Genomic DNA, 19,646 nt, shown 5'->3' on the forward strand with positions numbered 1-19,646 from the left:
TAGTCCTGTTTTGCAAATAAGTTCTTTTGTATATTTTAAAAAATAGATTTCACATATGAGTTATATCATGTATTTGTTTTTCTCTGTCTGACTTATTTCACTTAGTATAATAATCTCCAGGTCCATCCATGTTGCTGCAAATGGCATTATTTTATTCTTTTTTATGGCTAAGTAACATTCCATTGTATATATATATATACAATGATGTCTTTATCCATTCTTCTTTTGATGGACATGTCTTGGCTATTGTAAATAGTATTACAATGAACCTTGGGGGTATATATCCTTTTGAATTACAGTTTTCTCAAGAGTAGGATTGATGGATCATATGATAGTTCTATTTTAAGTTCTTTAGGGAACCTCCTTACTGTTCTCCATAGTGATTGTACCAATTTACATTCCAACCAACAGTGTAGGAGGGTTCCCTTTTCTCCACATCTTCTCCAGCATTTATTGTCTGTAGACTTTTTCGGTGATGGCCATTCTGACCACTGTGAAGTGATACCTCACTGTAGTTTTGATTTGCATTTCTCTGATAATTAGTGATGTTGAGCATCTTTTCATGTGCTTTTTCCCCCCATCTAAATGTCTTCTTTGGAGAACTGTTTATTTACATTTTATGCTCATTTTTTGATTGGATTGTTTGAGTTTTTTTTTTTTAATATAGAGGTGCATGAGCTCTTTATATATTAATTCTTTGTCAGTTGCATCATTTACAAATATTTTCTCTCATTCTGTGGGTTTCCTAACTGTGCAGATGCTTTTAACTTTAATTAGGTCCCATTTGTTTATTTTTGCTTTTGTTTCCTTTACTCTAGGAGGTGCATCGAAAAAGATATTGCTGCATTTTATGTCAAAGAGTGTTCTGCCTATGTTTTCCCTCTAATAAGAATTTTATAGTGTCTGGAACAATCTGTTTTAATTTATGTGAATCATTAAATACTTGTAAACTAATACTTGCTACTAAATATACCAGTTTCTCAATCATCTGGATTGTTATGTTATAGCTTACAACAAAATTTGGAAGAAATTGAAAAATAAGACTAATTTTCTTAGAAGTTATAGATCAAATATCTATCACCTCATGGAACAATAATCCTTAATCTATATTATCATCTGGATAAAGCTGGACCTCATTCTCACTGTGAAATCAACCTGAATATGGTATGTAATTGGAAAACAAATATACAAATGGAAAACATACTACAACTTTGCTAAAAATTTAGAAAGCAATTTACCAATGTATTCCTCCAAAAGCCACCAAAGAGAAGTTTCATTCATAATATACAACAAAATTCTTTGAATCCTCTTTTTCACCTATCTTCTTAGAGTCCTGCCCCACATAGTAGAGCAAATCACCCTAAACTCTCATCCCCAGTGCTTCAAACATCCCCTAAAGTCATCCTGGATTGATCTTTATCTTGCTTGCCCTCCTTTTCTTTGTTTTTTCTTTTTTTTTTCCCCTAATTTTCTTTGGCAACTCTTTGTCATCTCCAATTTAAAGCAATTCAACTGGCTCAACTGGCTTGAACTCTGTTCAGTTTTTTTCTGGTACTCTGACTGCAGAAGTTCCAGGAAATTAAGAGGCAAAAGAGAAACCTTTTTAGTGGGCAGGGAAAGGAAGAGGATATGAAAATATCTTACTATTTTTTTCTGAAGCAAATTGAGTTGTAATACAGGGGGGAAATCAGAATATATGATAATTAATATAGACGTGTGTGTGTGTGTGTGTGTGTGTGTGCTCAGTCACTTCAGTCATGTCTCACTCTTTGTGACCCTATGAATTGTACTCTGCCAGGCTCCTCTGTCCATGGGATTCTCCAGGCAAGAATACTGAAGTGGTTTGCCATGTCTTCCTCCAGGGAATCTTTCTGACCCAGGGATTGAACCCACATCTCCTGTATCTCCTGCATCGTAGGTGGGTTCTTTATCCAACTGAGCCACCTGAGAAGCCCAATATAAACATATACTTATATAAATATGTATTATTTATCATTCAGTTATTATTCAATTATGTTTACTACTCAACTGGTAAAATAAATATAAAAAATAACTAATTACAAAATCATGACTTCTTTAGACATATGACAGGCTTACTAACACTTAGGCCTGTTTTAACAAATAAAATGAAGAACAACTGATCCTAGTCAAAAAGTAATGCTATTTTATATCTTAAAGTAGTTCCATAAGTATAAGCATGTGTTTTGGCTAGTGTCCTTTATTTCCAAAAGTTGATAAAAATAATGCTAAAATTCTGCTTTATCAGAATATTTAGTTGAGCTACCCTTTTGAATTGTTAAGCCATTTTTTGAATCTCTGATCATTTTTTCCCTTATTTTGTTTAAACAAAAGAACTTAATGCCTTATCAGTCAGATGATCTTTTAAATTCAGTAAGAAAGAATTTCTGCTAATTTGAAACATTCTTTTGGAACATGAATGAGAAAGGGAGGGTCAGAATAACAGTACTGACTAGCACCCAGTTCAGTAAATCTAACTTTTCAGTTTCTCTGACTCAGCTTATTGCTGATATGTCATTTCATCATGAGAAAGTAGAATCAGGAGTGTATAATTTGATATAATGTTATTACTAAGTGATAAAACATTTGATTGCTTTATACTACTGCCTAAACACATCCCAAAATAAGTTTTGAGATTAGTAGTAAGTTTTGGTGTTTCCCCGGTGGCACAGTGGCAAAGAATCTGCCTGCCAATGCAGGAGACTCAAGAGACTTCAGTTCTATCCCTGGGGTGGGAAGATCCCCTGGAGGAGGAAATGGCAACCTGCTCCAGTATTCTTGTCTGGGAAGTCCCATGGACAGAGGATCCTGGCAGGCTACAGTCCATGGGGCCACAAAGAGTCGGGCATGACTGATGAGTGAGTGACTGAGAATGCAGGACTAAGTTTTGAGGTATTATGTTACAGACTGTGTGATCATTTGAAAAATGTTTGAGGTTTAAATGAAGATGAATCAATAGTTGAAAATATTCTTCATGTAAAAAAGCTAGGAATTTCATCCTAGGGATGAGAATGACACTTCTTTTGGTTCATATTTACAAGCAACTTATTGAGTAAAATATAGGTTTCTCTGAGAATTCCTTTGAATATTTACAAGAGAGTTATGAGCTATGTTGTTACTCTCTACCAAAAGGAAGCATTTTTCTGAAATACACTTAACTTCTAAAATAAAAATGATTACAACCAATAGCAAGAGTTTCTGAGCCTCAGTTTAGTGTCTGACTCTTTGCTCTAAAATCACTCTTTTATATAAAGCCTTACCAGCTAGGTAACAAATTATTTGTCTTGACTTTTTGCCTTAGACAAGAGTTTAAGGTATATCTAAGGTATAGACCTTTGGGAAAGAAAAATAAATCATTCAGTTCTTCCATGTATAATTTTTTGTCTCCATCACAACTGCATATTAACAGTTTTTCACAGTGAATATAAGTAGTGTTTTATGCTTGTGGGAAAATTAGCCCAGAAGACAAAACAAAACTATTGCTGTGTGAGAGGATGAGTTCTCGTTTAAGTACTGTTGTAAAATCTGAGCTATTTAGAGAAAATTCTGTCACCTTTAGCCAAGCTGTCAGATAATGCTTGAAGACTTATTCCACAGGGTTATTCTTTATTTCTGTTAGTTATGTTTAGTAACTTCTGAAGACATGTGCAGATTATAAAGTTGTGTCATAAACTAGTCATTACCACAGAAATGACAGTACACTGTATACAAATCAATAGTGATTTTTTTATGCCTTTCTTTTATTGGGTGCTTTTTACACCCATATGAAATTATTCTTCTGTAATATTTAAAGCAAAGGGAAGCAAAGAGTTCAACATAAGGTAGAGAGAGGTAATTGCAGGTCCTCAACTGCCTAGCCTAATTATGAGTTTTGTTTCTGCAGAAAACCAAACAGCAAACAGTAAGATACTGAATTAATGGGCAGAATTTCGGTTGTCATTGTTGTTTACCCACAGTGCCCCTGAGCTGTCTGCTGTGTTCTGAAATGTGAAGAAGCTAATGGCAGGGTATTTTCTTCACCAGTATTCTAACTCTTCAAGTCTAGTATTACTGAGAAAGAAATCTCAAGCCCTAACAAATTTGCCTTGAGACAGCTCTGTCTTGATATCAGAAAGTACAGACTGGATTGTTGGTAGGCATGGGTTAATTAGCAAGCAAAAGGAAAAACATATAAAATCTGCCTTTTTTTTTTTTTTCTCATTGGTTCCAGATCACTAACTATTTGACAAGGTAGGGGCATTAGCAAAGATTTTATGAACTATTGTAACATATTTTCCCAACTTGTCAGGCTAAGAAAAATAATGAGACATTGATAGAATAAATTAGTTATGTGACATTGGGTAGAACACTGTAAGTCTGCATTTACTGATTAAATTTGAGGGAATACATTTTCTGTTACCTTATGTTTTTTTCTTTATTTTTCTTCTTTTATTCTAATACTTAAACCCAGTGAGTTCATTTTTTTTTTAACTGCCTCTCCAGGATTCTTAATTCTTCATTTAGTAATTGTATAATATTGCACCTTATGTGTCTTAAAAGCACTTTTTTCTACCCACATGCCATGGCTTGTAGCTAGTACTTGAATGCAAGTACTTACAGTACTGTGTTATTCTTTTCCTTATGTCTACTGCAAGCAATTGAAGTGGTGATGAGTATTGATAACGATTGTTTTATTCTATGTCTTGACAGTTGAAGTTAGGTCTAAACATGTTTCAGATGAAACTACACAGGAAGCCAATGTGAAATCTATTACATATATTAAAGATATTGGGATTTTAGATTCTATCACTGTCTTTATTATCTGTAAAATACAAAAATGCTATGTTAATAATTTTATTCATATCACTCCCATAGCCTTCTTGCTATCATTTCTTGGATTAAAAAAAAAATTGAGGAAGCAAAACTCAGTGACAACATTTCATATTTTACCATTAATTAAAATCTTCAGGACACATGATTTTCTTTTTACAAGTAAATATTTTACCGTAGATGTCTTCTTGGAGATAATTTGTTTGAATAAGCAAATCTATGAATAGTATTGAGTTAAAGAAGTTTAGTAGGGGTAGTGACATTATGGATACAAAAGTGGAGTTCTTGGTTCCTTATTTTAGTGACTGTTTTCCTCTTCTGAATATGTGAGTCAAGATTGGTAACTTGAGTTATGCTGGATGCAGTAAAATGGGACTCAAAATCCCTGTCATTTTGTTGGGCAAACATTGAATTAAATAGCAAAACAAACAACTAAAGGTCACACCCATAGAATAAACAAAGTGAGTTAGACATAAAATTTTATGAATGCCCTTTTGTCATTCTAAGAAAATAGTAAATGTCTTTAAGATTAACACTACTTTATCTGAGTAATCTCCACTATGTGTACTTGGCACAAATTCTGAAGGCATTATGGGTTTCTGTCTGGCATTTTGGAACCATACATCAAATGACTATAAAAGAATACTATGATCTCTCATGAATCCTGGAACATTACTGTTTTATTTCTGAGAAGTGAGAGTCAGTCATGAAGATCTTTGTGTGGGTGTTTAGAGTTCAAAAGTTGGTGTGTAACTGACTGGCATAATACGTGTTGGCATGGAGATAGTTTTTCAGAATAAAAATGTAAAAGTGTGTTCACTGAGAGAAATGACATCAGGGTGAAATGACTACATTTCTCCTGATATTTTTATCTACTGTCAGATATGTAGTATAGGGCTTTTACTGGAAAAGGAAAAAAATTTTGGCATTGTTATTACATTTTGAGAAAGGATTTCAAAATTGTTTAGAAAACTGGCCTTACTTTAAAGGGTATGCTTAAACTAGTTCTTGCGTCTTGTCTGAAGAATCAGCAACCTAGTTTGTTTTCACAGTTCTTCCACTCACCTGGTTTTTTTCTGGAAATATGGCTGGATGCCTGGACTGACTTGCCAATAAAAATAACTAAATATTTCTCATAAAATATATTTATAAAACTTTCTTAAATGTATCAGTGAACTGGTAATAATGTAAGAAAATTTCAGGTCAATTATCTAAGTTAAGTCAAGAGCTCAGAAAGGTAAATTGAGAAATAGAACTGGCTTATGTTTCTAACCATGTTTCTCCATGGCCTCACAGGATATTACAACAGGAACCACAGCCCAAGACTTGTTCAAGATAAGGAGTCTAATAGAAAAACATGCCTCCCCCCTAAAACTAGGATGTCAAATGGATGGTGAGCCAGGATTAAACCTTCCCTCTCTTATTTCACACCCCAGAACATAACAAGGAAAATCAACTTTCTTGAACATAAATGCTGTGCTGAGAAGAATAAAAAGCTGTAACTGAGAATTTGAACCACAGTCTGATTGGTAGACTCAATATGTACTACAGGTCCAGTATAGTAAGAAAGAAAAATAAAGGATATGTGGACTGTAAAAAAAAGCAAAGATGTCATTATTTGTGGATTTTATAAATAAACATAGAACAGTAAAAAATTAAAGACAAATTAACCGAAAAAGACATTTTAATAAGGTTGTTGGCTACAAAATTAATATGTAAATACAATTCTATATGATTTGATAGTTTTATTTGTAATGGCAAAAATAATGGAAATAACGCACACAGTGAGAATAGTTTGAACAAAATAATGTGGCACAGAGAAAAAAACAAATAGTATACAGTGACACGGAGAAGGCAATGGCACCCCACTCCAGTACTCTTGCCTGGAAAATCCCATGGACAGAGGAGCCTGGTGGGCTGCAGTCCATGGGGTCGCTAAGAGTCGGACACGACTGAGCGACTTCACTTTCACTTTTCACTTTCATGCGTTGGAGAAGGAAATGGCGACCCACTCCAGTGTTCTTGCCTGGAGAATCCCAGGGATGGGGAAGCCTGGTGGGCTGTCGTCTATGGGGTCACACAGAGTTGGACAAGACTGAAGTGACTTAGCAGCAGCAGCAGCATACAGTGACAAAAAATTACTGGCAGCAACATACTTTCTTGGGTTGATCTTGGTTGATTTGTATGTTACACATACACAAATATGTGTATGAGAAAATTGGAGCAATTTTTGATTTTTTAAATAACTCTGGGTAGCTTACAAATAGCTGTGAAGAGAAGCAAAAAGCAAAGGAGAAAAGGAAAGATATAAGCATCTGAATGCAGAGTTCCAAAGAATAGCAAGAAGAGATAAGAAAGCCTTCCTCAGCGATCAATGCAAAGAGATAGAGGAGAACAACAGAATGGGAAAGACTAGAGGTCTCTTCAAGAAAGTTAGAGATACCAAGGGAACATTTCATGCAAAGATGGGCTCGATAAAGGACAGAAATGGTATGGACCTAACAGAAGCAGAAGATATTAAGAAGAGGTGGCAAGAATACACAGAAGAACTGTACAAAAAAGATCTTCACGACCCAGATACTCACGATGGTGTGATCACCAACCTAGAGCCAGACATCCTGGAATGTGAAGTCAAGTGGGCCTTAGAAAGCATCACTATGAACAAAGCTAGTGGAGGTGATGGAATTCCAGTTGAGCTATTTCAAATCCTGAAAGATGATGCTATGAAAGTACTGCACTCAATATGCCAGCAAATTTGGAAAACTCAGCAGTGGCCACAGGACTGAAAAAGGTCAGTTTCCATTGCAATCCCAAAGAAAGGCAATGCCAAAGAATGCTCAAACTACCGCACAATTGCACTCATCTCACATGCCAGTAAAGTAATGCTCAAAATTCTCCAAGCCAGGCTTCAGCAATACATGAACTGTGAACTTCCAGTTGTTCAAGCTGGTTTTAGAAAAGGCAGAGGAACCAGAGATCAAATTGCCAACATCCACTGGATCATGGAAAAAGCAAGAGAGTTCCAGAAAAACATCTATTTCTGCTTTATTGACTATGCCAAAGCCTTTGCCTGTGTGGCTCACAATAAACTGTGGAAAATTCTGAAAGAGATGGGAATACCAGACCACCTGACCTGCCTCTTGAGAAATCTGTATGCAGGTCAGGAAGCAACAGTTAGAACTGGACATGGAACAACAGACTGGTTCCAAATAGAAAAAGGAGTATGTCAAGGCTGTATATTGTCACCCTGCTTATTTAACTTATATGCAGAGTACATCATGAGAAACGCTGGACTGGAAGAAGCACAAGCTGGAATCAAGATTTCCAGGAGAAATATCAACCACCTCAGATATGCAGATGACACCACCCTTATGGCAGAAAGTGAAGAGGAACTAAAAAGCCTCTTGATGAAGGTGAAAGAGGAGAGTGAAAAAGTCGGCTTAAAGCTCAACATTCAGGAAACTAAGATCATGGCATCTGGTCCCATCACTTCATGGGAAATAGATGGGGAAACAGTGGAAACAGTGTCAGACTTTATTTTTCTGGGCTCCAAAATCACTGCAGATGGTGACTGCAGCCATGAAATTAAAAGACGCTTACTCCTTGGAAGAAAAGTTATGACCAATCTAGATAGCATATTGAAAAGCAGAGACATTACTTTGCCAACAAAGGTCTGTCTAGTCAAGGCTATGATTTTTCCAGTGGTCATGCATGGATGTGAGAGTTGGACTGTGAAGAAGGCTGAGCACTGAAGAATTGATGCTTTTGAACTGTGGTGTTGGAGAAGACTTGAGAGTCCCTTGGACTGCTAGGAGATCCAACCAGTCCATTGTGAAGGAGATCAGCCCTGGGATTTCTTTGGAAAGAATGATGCTAAATCTGAAACTCCAGCACTTTGGCCACCTCATGCGAAGAGTTGACTCATTGGAAAAGACTCTGATGCTGGGAGGCATTGGGGGCAGGAGGAGAAGGGGACGACAGAGGATGAGATGGCTGGATGGCATCACTGACTTGATGGATGTGAGTCTGAGTGAACTCCGGGAGTTGGTGATGGACAGGGAGGCCTGGCGTGCTGTGATTCATGGGGTCGCAAAGAGTTGGACACGACTGAGAGACTGAACTGGACTGATGGGTTACATTGTTTAAGAGACTATTTTTAACATGTGGTGACTGGGTTAGGTTGATCTTTCATAATGGTAATTTTTTTTTTAATTTATTTTTGACTATGCTGGGTCTTCATTGCTTTGCTCAGGCCTCCAGCTTTCTCTAGCTGTGGCGAGTAGGGGGCCACTCTTGATTGTGGTGTGTGAGCTTCCCATTGAGGTGGCTTCTCTGGTGAAACGCAGGCTCTAGGCAGGGTAGTTGTGGCATGCAGGCTAAGTAGTTGAGGCTCCGGTTCCGTTCAGTTCAGTTCTAGAATGCAAGTTGAGTAGTTGTGACACATGGGCTCAGTTGCTCTTTCGTACATGGAATCTTCCTGGACAAGGTATTGAATCCATGTACCCTGCATTGTCAGATGGATTCTTACCCACTGCACTACCAAGGAAGTCCAATTTTTGATTTTTTGAGGAATTTCCATACTGCTTTCTATAGTGGATGAACCAATTTATACATGGCCATCAACAGTGCACGAAGGTTCCCTTTCTCCACATATTTACCAGTGCTTTTTATCTCTTGTCATTTTGATGACTGCGATTTTAAGAGGTGTGAGATAATATCTCACTGTGGTTCTGACTTGTATGTACATAGTGACTACTACTACTACTAAGTCACTTCAGTCTTGTCTGACTCTGTGCGACCCCATAGACGGCAGCCCACCAGGCTCCCCCGTCTCTGGGATTCTCCAGGCAAGAACACTGGAGTGGGTTGCCATTTCCTTCTCCAATGCATGAAAGTGAAAAGTGAAAATGAAGTCGCTCAGTCGTGTCCAACCCTCAGCGACCCCATAGACTGCAGTCTTCCAGGCTCCTCCGTCCATGGGATTTTCCAGGCAAGATTACTGGAGTGGGGTGCCATTGCCTTCTCGGACATAGTGACTAGTGATGATCAACTTTTCATGTATCTATTGGCCACTTGTATGTCTTCTTTGGAAAAATGTCTAATTAGTTCCTCTGCTCCGTTTTTAACTGGATGGTTTGCTTTTGAGTTGTATGAATTTTTTTTAATGTATTTTGGATATTAGCCCTTTATGAGATATAATTTGTAAATGTTTACTCCCATTTGGTAGGCCAACTTTTCACTTTCTTGTTTCTTTTTCTGTGCTGTTTAGTTTTATTTGCTCCTACTTATTTATTTTTGCTTTTGGTGTCATACACAAAAGACAATTTGCCAAAGTTTTGTCAAGAAGCTTTTCACCTATTTTTTTTTAATTTTTTTAAAATTTTATTTTATTTTTAAAATTTATATAATTGTATTAGTTTTGCCAAATATCAAAATGAATCCGCCACAGGTATACATGTGTTCCCCATCCTGAACCCTCCTCCCTCCTCCCTCCCCATACCATCCCTCTGGGTCATCCCAGTGCACCAGCCCCAAGCATCCAGTATCGTGCATCGAACCTGGACTGGCAACTCGTTTCTTACATGATATTTTACATGTTTCAATGCCATTCTCCCGAATCTTCCCACCCTCTCCCTCTCCCACAGACTCCATAAGACTGTTCTATACATCACTGTCTCTTTTGCTGTCTCGTACACTGGGTTATTGTTACCATCTTTCTAAATTCCATATATATGTGTTAGTATACTGTATTGGTGTTTTTCCTTCTAGCTTACTTCACTCTGTATAATAGGCTCCAGTTTCATCCACCTCATTAGAACTGATTCAAATGTATTCTTTTTAAGGGCTGAGTAATACTCCATTGTGTATATGTACCACAGCTTTCTTATCCATTCATCTGCTGATGGACATCTAGGTTGCTTCCATGTCCTGGCTATTATAAACAGTGCTGCAATGAACATTGGGGTACACGTGTCTCTTTCCCTTCTGGTTTCCTCAGTGTGTATGCCCAGCAGTGGGATTGCTGGATCATAAGGCAGTTCTATTTCCAGTTTTTTAAGGAATCTCCACACTGTTCTCCATAGTGGCTGTACTAGTTTGCATTCCCACCAACAGTGTAAGAGGGTTTCCTTTTCTCCACACCCTCTCCAGCATTTATTATTTGTAGACTTTTGGATCGCAGCCATTCTGACTGGTGTGAAATGGTACCTCATTGTGGTTTCGATTTGCATTTCTCTGATAATGAGTGATGTTGAGCATCTTTTCATGTGTTTGTTAGCCATCTGTATGTCTTCTTTGGAGAAATGTCTATTTAGGTCTTTGGCCCATTTTTTGATTGGGTCATTTATTTTTCTGGAGTTGAGCTGTAGGAGTTGCTTGTATATTTTTGAGATTAGTTGTTTGTCAGTTGCTTCATTTGCTATTATTTTCTCCCATTCTGAAGGCTGTCTTTTCACCTTGCTAATAGTTTCCTTTGATGTGCAGAAGCTTTTAAGGTTAATTAGGTCCCATTTGTTTATTTTTGCTTTTATTTCCAATATTCTGGGAGGTGGGTCATAGAGGATCCTGCTGTGATGTATGTCAGAGAGTGTTTTGCCTATGTTCTCCTCTAGGAGTTTTATAGTTTCTGGTCTTATGTTTAGAACTTTAATCCATTTTGAGTTTATTTTTGTGTATGGTGTTAGAAAGTGTTCTAGTTTCATTCTTTTACAAGTGGTTGACCAGATTTCCCAGCACCCCTTGTTAAAGAGATTGTCTTTAATCTATTGTATATTCTTGCCTTCTTTGTCAAAGATAAGGTGTCCATATGTGTGTGGATTTATCTCTGGGCTTTCTATTTTGTTCCATTGATCTATATTTCTGTCTTTGTGCCAGTACCATACTGTCTTGATGACTGTGGCTTTGTAGTAGAGCCTGAAGTCAGGTAGGTTGATTCCTCCAGTTCCATTCTTCTTTCTCAAGATCGCTTTGGCTATTCGAGTTTTTTTGTATTTCCATAAAAATTGTGAAATTATTTGTTCTAGCTCTGTGAAGAATACAGTTGGTAGCTTGATAGGGATTGCATTGAATCTATAAATTGTTTTGGGTAGTATACTTATTTTCACTATATTGTTTCCTCCAATCCATGAACATGGTATATTTCTCCATCTATTAGTGTCCTCTTTGATTTCTTTCACCAGTGTTTTATAGTTTTCTATATATAGGTCTTTAGTTTCTTTAGGTAGATATATTCCTAAGTATTTTATTCTTTCTGTTGCAATGGTGAATGGAATTGTTTCCTTAATTTCTCTTTCTGTTTTCTCATTATTAGTGTATAGGAATGCAAGGGATTTCTGTGTGTTGATTTTATATCCTGCAACTTTACTATAGTCATTGATTAGTTCTAGTGATTTTCTGGTGGAGTCTTTAGGGTTTTCTATGTAGAGGATCATGTCATCTGCAAATAGTGAGAGTTTTACTTCTTCTTTTCCAATTTGGATTCCTTTTATTTCTTTTTCTGCTCTGATTGCTGTGGCCAAAACTTCCAAAACTATGTTGAATAGTAATGGTGAAAGTGGGCACCCTTGTCTTGTTCCTGACTTTAGAGGAAATGCTTTCAATTTTTCACCATTGAGGATAATGTTTGCTGTGGGTTTGTCATATATAGCTTTTATTATGTTGAGGTATGTTCCTAAAAATATGGAATGCTTCACGAATTTGCATGTCATCCTTGAACGGGGGCCATGCTAATCTTCTCTGTATCGTTCCAATTTTAGTATATGTGCTGCCAAAGCGAGCACACACCTGTGTTTTTTATAAGAGTTTTGTGGTTTCAGTTTTTATGTTTAAGTCCTGGACTTTTCAGTTAGTTTTTGTGAGTGGTGTAAGATAGACATCAGTGTTATCATTTTGCATGTATTTATATATTTCCCAACACTATTTATTGAAGAGATCTCTTGTTAAATATTAGTTGACTGTATTGTGAGGACTTATTTCTGGGCTCTTAGATTCTCTTCCATTGGTCTATACTGTTTATTTTTATGTCAGTACCATATTGTTTTGATTTCTATAGTTTTATAGTATGATTTTGAATCAGGAGTCTGATACCTCCAGCTTTGTTCCTCTTTCTCAGGACTGCTTTGGCTATTTGGGGTCTTTTATGGTTCCATATAATTTTTAGAACTGCTTTTTCTATTTCTGTGAAAATGTATTAGAATTTTGATAGATACTGTATTGAATCTATAGATGACTTTGGAGAGTATAAACATTTAACAATATTAATTCTTGACCCATAAACCATGGGATATCTTTCCATTTGGTTGTGTTTTTCAGTTTCTTTCTTTGAAGTCTTATTGTTTTAGTGTATAGATCTTTTACTTCCTTGGTTAAATTTATTCCTAAGTATTTTATTGTTTTTTGATGCTACTGTGAATAAGAATTTTTTAAAAATTTACTTTTTTGAAATATTGCAGTTAGAGTATAGAAAAACAACTATTATAATTTCTATATGTTGATTTTGTATCCTACAAGTTCACAATATTTGTTTATTAGTTCCAACAGTCTTTTGGTGGAGGCTTCAGGATTTTCTGTATTTAAGATTATATTACCTGCAAACAAAGACAATTTTACTTTGTTCATTTCCAAATAAGACACCTTTTATTTCTTTTTCTTGCCCGATTTCTCTGGTTAGGATTTCCAGTACTTTGTTGAATAGTAGTGGTGAGAGTAGGCCCTGGAGCACAATTTTGCAGACCAGTGACAGAAGAGAAAACCTGATCCAGGTCCCAAAGCAGCTGTGGGGCCCTGGCTATTGGCATGCTCTCCCATGTCTGCAGATATGTGCACTGCAGTGGATGTTAATGATAAATATCAGGTTGGCAGTGTGCAAGTGCACAGCTGGGGGAGGTAACCCCAGGTGTGCATATAGTGGTAGGAGTCAGCTGCAGGGATCCAGTCTGTCATCCTGAGTAGAGCATCACTGCTGGGAGGTTTGCCACAGCTGTGCTGTCTGGTTTTTTTTTGTTGTTGTTGTTGTTGTTGTTTTATTTTTTAAGTAGTAAAATCTTCATTTGTCTGCAACATGGGTCACTATATACCACAGTCTCTCTCACTGCATGACTGCAATTGGTAACCTGTGGTTTTCTTCCATGTCCCTAGCCATCTCTGTAGTCTCTATATATGTCTCAGCTTTGCTGAATCTAGGTGGGGTAAAATCAAAAAGGGAATTTCATGTGGTGCCCTAAAGGCTGGGGAAGCTTACTTTTCCTTTCCTGGTAAGAAGAACTCTTCTTATCTGGGAAGTTCCCTCTTGGTGCTGAGTAATGGATGATGCAGACAAAATGAAGCTGTCTTCCTTCTCTTGATGTGCAGTGATTCTCAGGTTTTCTTCTTTGTTTCACTGTGTTGCTAAAGTTGGACTCCAGAGCTCTTTTTGTGTGGGGATAGCTGGAGTCTCACTCCACTCTATCAGGTCTGCCATTCTGACATTTGTCTTTGCCATCATCCAGATCATTTCCTGACTTCTCTTCTATGTTCATTTATTCATCCATCCATTCAACAAATACTCTAGAAAGCTATATACCAGGCAGAATTATGGATACTAGAGTTGTTCAGATGCTAAGTCATGTCTGACTCTTGTGACCCCAAAGACTGCAGCATGACCAATTTCCCTGTCCTTCACTATCTCCCAGAGTTTGCTCAAACTCATGTCCATTGAGTCAGTGATGCCATCCAACCATCTCATCCTCTGTTGCCCCCTTCCCCTCCTGCCCTCAGTTTTTTCCAGCATCAGGGTCTTTTCAAATGAGTCAGTTCTTCACATCAGGCAGCCAAAATATTGGAGCTTCAGCTTCAGCATAAGTCCTTCCAAATTTGGAAGGGTTGATTTCCTTTCGGGTTGACTGGTTTGATTTCCTTTCTGTCCAAGGGATTGTCAAGAGTCTTCTCCAGCACCACAGTTTGAGAGCATAAATTCTTCAGTACTCAGCCTTATTTATGGGCCAACCCTCACATTTTTAAATGACTACTGAAAAAAACCTTAGCTTTGACTAGATGGATCTTTGTCAGCAAAGTGATGTCTCTGTTTTTTAATATGCTGTCTAGGTTGATCATAACTTTTCTTCCAAGGAGTAAGTGTCTTTTAATTTCATGACTGCAGTCACCATCCACAATGATTTTTGAGCCCAAGAAAATAAAATTTGCCACTGTTTCCACTTTTTCCCCTTCTATTTGCCATGAAGTGATGGGACCAGATGCCATGATCTTAGTTTTATGAATACTGAGTTTTAGGCCAGCTTTTTCACTCTCCTCTTTCATCCTCATCAAGAGGTTCTTTGGTTACTCTTTGCTTTCTGGCATTAGAGTGGTATCATCTGCATATCTGAGGTTGTTAATATTTCTCCTGGCAATCTTAATTTTAGCTTGTGCTTCATCCAGCCTTGCATTTCGCATGGTGTACTTTGTATAGAAGTTAAATAAGGAGGGTGACAATATAGAGCTATGTTGTACTCCTTTCCCAATTTTGAACCAGTCCACTGTTTCATATCCAGTTCTAACTGTTGTTTCTTGAACTGTATACAGGTTTCTTAGGAGGCAGGTAAGAATTCTGGTGTTCCCATGTCTTGAAGAATTTTCCACAGTTTGTTGTGATCCACACAGTCAAAGGCTTCAGCATAGACAATGAAGCAGATGTTTTTCTGGAATTCCCTTGCTTTCTCTATGATCTAACAGATGTTGGCAATTTGATCTCTGGTTCCTGTGCCTTTTCTAAATCTATCTTGTACATCTGGAGATACATGGAATGCTGAAGCCTAGCTTGAATGATTTGGAGCAATTACTTTTGCACCAACCTAATAGAAAAACAATAACTCAGATTTTATGGAAAACCTCAAGTTACCAAATTCTATTAAACTGATTACTTATTGCAATTCAATATTATTTTAGTTCCTTTCTATCTTTAAAATGCATTATCCTAATGAAAGGATATGCAACTACAAATGTTAACTATTATAGAACACAAAGGCTATTTTAAATCTCTATATGAAAGAAAACTGGCCTAGAAAATAATTTCAAAAATAATAAGGGGATAAACACAGGCAACTGAAGATTTTCAATTAAACTATTACAGCTTCACTTAGGTAATGCAAGTATTGCAAGCCAAGGTTAAGGAAAATCAATAAAACTACTACGGACAACTAATTGATAAACTGAACAGACTCTCCAAACACAGATGCTTAGAACTGGAGGGAATCATTCAAGATGATACACAGCATCTTGTCTAATTATTTGTAAATAAGTCTCCCTTACATGTAACATGTCTATCAGACTGTGAGCTATTGAGGACAGCAGACTTGTCTTACATATCTTATTCACTGATGCAAGCATAGCATATAGCAAAGTACCTAGCACATGGAAGATAAATGTGTTTGAGTAAGAGATAGGCTGTGAGTAATTTTATAGAGATGATCAGTGACTCTGGGAAAAGAAACAGAGTACGTCTGCTGAATTCTTTCTTTCTTTCTTTTTTTCTTAGTCTCAGGTTATGTGCAGAGATCAAATTGCCAATATCCACTGGATCATGGAAAAAGCAAGAGAGTTCCAGAAAAACATCTATTTCTGCTTTATTGACTATGCCAAAGCCTTTGACTGTGTGGATCACAATAAACTGTGGACAATTCTGAAAGAGATGGGAATACCAGACCACCTGACCTGCCTCTTGAGAAACCTATATGCAGGTCAGGAAGCAACAGAACTGGACATGGAACAACAGACTGGTTCCAAATAGGAAAAGGAGTACGTCAAGGCTGTATATGGTCAGCCCGCTATTTAACTTATATGCAGAGTACATCATGGGAAACGCTGGGCTGGAAGAAGCACAAGCTGGACTCAAGATTGTCGGGAGAATTATCAATAACCTCAGATATGCAGATGACACCACCCTTATGGCAGAAAGTGAAGAGGAACTAAAAAGCCTCTTGATGAAAATGAAAGAGGAGAGTGAAAAAGTTGGCTTAAAGCTGAACATTCAGAAAACGAAGATCATGGCATCTGGTCCCATCACTTCATGGGAAATAGATGGGGAAACTGGAAACAGTGTCAGACTTTTTTTTTGGACTCCAAAATCACTGCAGATGGTGACTGCAGCCATGAAATTAAAAGACGCTTACTCCTTGGAAGGAAAGTTATGACCAACCTAGATAGCATATTCAAAAGCAGAGACACACACACACACAAAAAGAAAAGCAGAGACACTACTTTGCCAACAAAGGTCTGTCTAGTCAAGGTTATGGTTTTTCCAGTGGTCATGTATGGATGTGAGAGTTGGGTTGTGAAGACAGCTAAGTGCCAAAGAATTGATGCTTTTGAACTGTGGTGTTGGAGAAGACTCTTGAGAGTCCCATGGACTGCAAGGAGATCCAACCAGTCCATTCTAAAGGAGATCAATCCTGAGTGTTCTTTGGAAAGAATGATGCTAAAGCTGAAACTCCAGTACTTTGGCCACCTCATGCGAAGATTTGACCCATTGGCAAAGACTCTGATGCTGGGAGGGATTGTGGGCAGGAGGAGAAGGGGACGACAGAGGATGAGATGGCTGGATGGCATCACCAACTCGATGGACATGAGTTTGAGTGAACTCCAGGAGATGGTGATGGACAGGGAGGCCTGGCGTGCTGCAATTTATAGGGTCGCAAAGAGTTGGACATGACTGAGCGACTGAACTGAACTGATGTGCAGGTTACAGGCAGTGTTTTCTGCTTTCCATCTGCCTCAGTAGGGGTGGCCTATTATTTTATAGTTATACATGTGGCTGGGTGGGTAAATGCTAATTTAGTGGTGAAACATCAGCAAGCCTGTTGTGCCACATACATCAGTCACATTTTTGAATTAAACTTGTAATGTTATTTTATCTCCAGCTGTTGGCGTCTTATGTTTGCCTATCAGTTCTTACCTTGGTTGGGAAAGAATAGTGCCATTTATCGTATCTCCATGTACTACCAACTCTAAAAGGGCATTCTGTTTTTAAAATGGAAGTAAAAATATGCATTAATAAAAGTCAGTGTAGCAGGACTTATAACAAAAAGCAAGTGCCTCTGCCTCATTGCTGCCCCAACTCCATTGCTGTTCCAACCTCTCAGAGGCAACCATACTCAAATGTTTGTTTTTATTAATACTTGTCTTGATAATTTTCTCATTAATTCAATAGAATTCAACTATGCCTTTATTTAGCAATTTACCGACTTTAGACTTAATCTATAAAGAAAGCTGAACACCAAAGAATTGATGCTTTTGAACTGTGGTGTTGGAGAAGATTCCTGAGAGTCCCTTGGACAGCAAGGAGATCCAACCAATCCATCCTAAAGGAGATCAGTCCTGAGTGTTCATTGGAAGGACTGATGCTGAAACTGAAACTCCAGTACTTTGGCGACCTGATGTGAAGAGCTGACTCATTTGAAAAGATCCTCATGCTGGGAAAGATTGAAGGTGGGAGGAGAAGAGGATGACAGAGAATGAGATGGCTGGATGGCATCACCGACTCAATGGACATGAGTTTCAGTAAACTCTGGGAGTTTATGATGGACAGGGAGGTCTGGCATGCTGTAGTCCATGGGGTCACAGAGTCAGACACGACTAAGTGACTGAACTGAACTGAACTGAATTGACTTTCTTCCACAGTGGAGGAGAATTTAGTGCATTTATTCTATCCTTGGACTAAGAATTTGTTAGGCATAGCATTATATATACTAATATCACAATTATGGCAAAGATGTTTTCATCCGAGATTGTAAGGTGTGTGTGTGTGTGTGTGTGTTCAAGTCTGACTCTTTGCGACCCTTTGGACTATAGCCTACCAGTCTCCTCTATCCATGGAATTTTCTAGGCCAGAATACTGGAGTGGTTGCCATGTCCTCCTCCAGGGGATCTTCCTGAAGCAGGGGTTGAATCGCAACTCTGTCTCCTGGGTCTCTTGCAATGGCAGGAGGATTCTTTACCACTGAGCCACCAGGAAGCCCAAGATATGTGTATTGCCTAGTATATAATCATGCATTGCACATTACAGACACTCAGTAAATAGAGGAATGTATACAATTTTAGGTTCAAACTTTTCCACTTAAAATGTGAATAATTCCTTCTTATTAAACATTCATAGGAAACGTTTTTTTAGAATGACTGATACTAACAGCATATGCCTATGCCATAATTTATTTAACCTTCAACATATTCTGAAATACTTAGGAGGTTTTCCAGTTTTTTTAAAGTTACAAATAACCTATTAGTAAACATTCTCATAATAAACTATATCTCTGATCCTTGGAGTAGATTCTTAGAAATAAAATTACTGAGTCAAAAGTTCTCAATATACATTTCCAGGTTCATTTCCAAGATTTCGCCTATGTATACTCATAATAACACAATAAAGGAGTAATTATTTCACTTCATACTGTTCAACCCTAAATGTATATATGCTCTAATACCGCTAATTTTGTAAATTTAAAATGGCTACCTTGCTTTAGCTTTTTAAAAACTTGTTTTGCAAACTTTTTATTTTGTATTAAGATATAGCCAATTAACAATATTGTGGTAGTTTCAGGTGAACAGCGTAGGACTCAGCCATACATATACATGTATCCATTCCCCCCAGACCAATCCCCTCTCCCATCCAGGTTGGCACATAACACTGAGCACAGTGCCATATGCTATACAATAGGTCATGTCGGACTCTTAGAAGAAAATCAATTCAGTTCAGTTCAGTTCAGTCACTCAGTCGAGTCTGACTCTTTGCGACCCCATGGACTGCAGTATGCCAGACCTCCCTGTCCATCACCAACTCCCGGAGCCTACTC

At 37.6% G+C, this 19,646-nt stretch overlaps 1 non-coding gene across 1 annotated transcript; it reads right to left on the reverse strand.

Moving 5' to 3' along the window:
• Positions 1–12,498: 12,498 nt before the first annotated feature.
• Positions 12,499–12,605, reverse strand: LOC113898931. Its single transcript, XR_003512787.1, has one exon. It is a non-coding gene; the product is annotated as a U6 spliceosomal RNA (small nuclear RNA).
• Positions 12,606–19,646: the final 7,041 nt, after the last annotated feature.

Source organism: Bos indicus x Bos taurus, chromosome 9 (assembly GCF_003369695.1).
Source record: "Bos indicus x Bos taurus breed Angus x Brahman F1 hybrid chromosome 9, Bos_hybrid_MaternalHap_v2.0, whole genome shotgun sequence".
NCBI lineage: Eukaryota > Metazoa > Chordata > Mammalia > Artiodactyla > Bovidae > Bos > Bos indicus x Bos taurus.